The sequence below is a fragment of the Lupinus angustifolius genome, chromosome LG20 (assembly GCF_001865875.1).
Source record: "Lupinus angustifolius cultivar Tanjil chromosome LG20, LupAngTanjil_v1.0, whole genome shotgun sequence".
Lineage (NCBI taxonomy): Eukaryota > Viridiplantae > Streptophyta > Magnoliopsida > Fabales > Fabaceae > Lupinus > Lupinus angustifolius.
The window spans coordinates 16,351,583-16,352,112 of record NC_032028.1 but is presented as its reverse complement, the minus strand read 5'-3'; positions in this window follow the sequence as shown (position 1 = coordinate 16,352,112).

Sequence of the window (530 nt, the reverse complement as noted above, 5' to 3'; positions counted from 1 at the left end):
ATTATGTCGAATAGCTTATCTGCTTCAGTGAATGGTTCTTGATCTTATGAGAGTTGATTTTGCTAACATTGTTAAATATTTGATTAACTTTTGTATGCCATTCTCCTTTCAAATTAGCTATTTTTTTGTCAAATCAAGCTCATTTGTTCAATTTACCGAAAAATAAAACAGGTTAATTTGTTAAAACCCGAATTAATACATTAACTTTGTTTTATGATTAACTAATATCTCTTCCTAGCTTTTTTTGACCTGGGTTATCTTTTTGATAATGTCAAAAGGGGGAGAAAGGTTGTTTTGTTGTTTCTTGATTGTGCAGGTTGATGATAATAACAGCTTCCGATATATGTGCGCATCATATCAACCATGCCAACACAATCTTCAAGCTTATTCATCAAGCAATTGTTATTTCAATTGATGAACTTGATGTAGTGTTTGTCATCATCAAAAAGGGGGAGATTGAAAGTGTGCATGTTGTTAGGTATCAGTGGTTACAATACACCTAGAAGGGGGGGGGGTTGAATAGGTGTAAG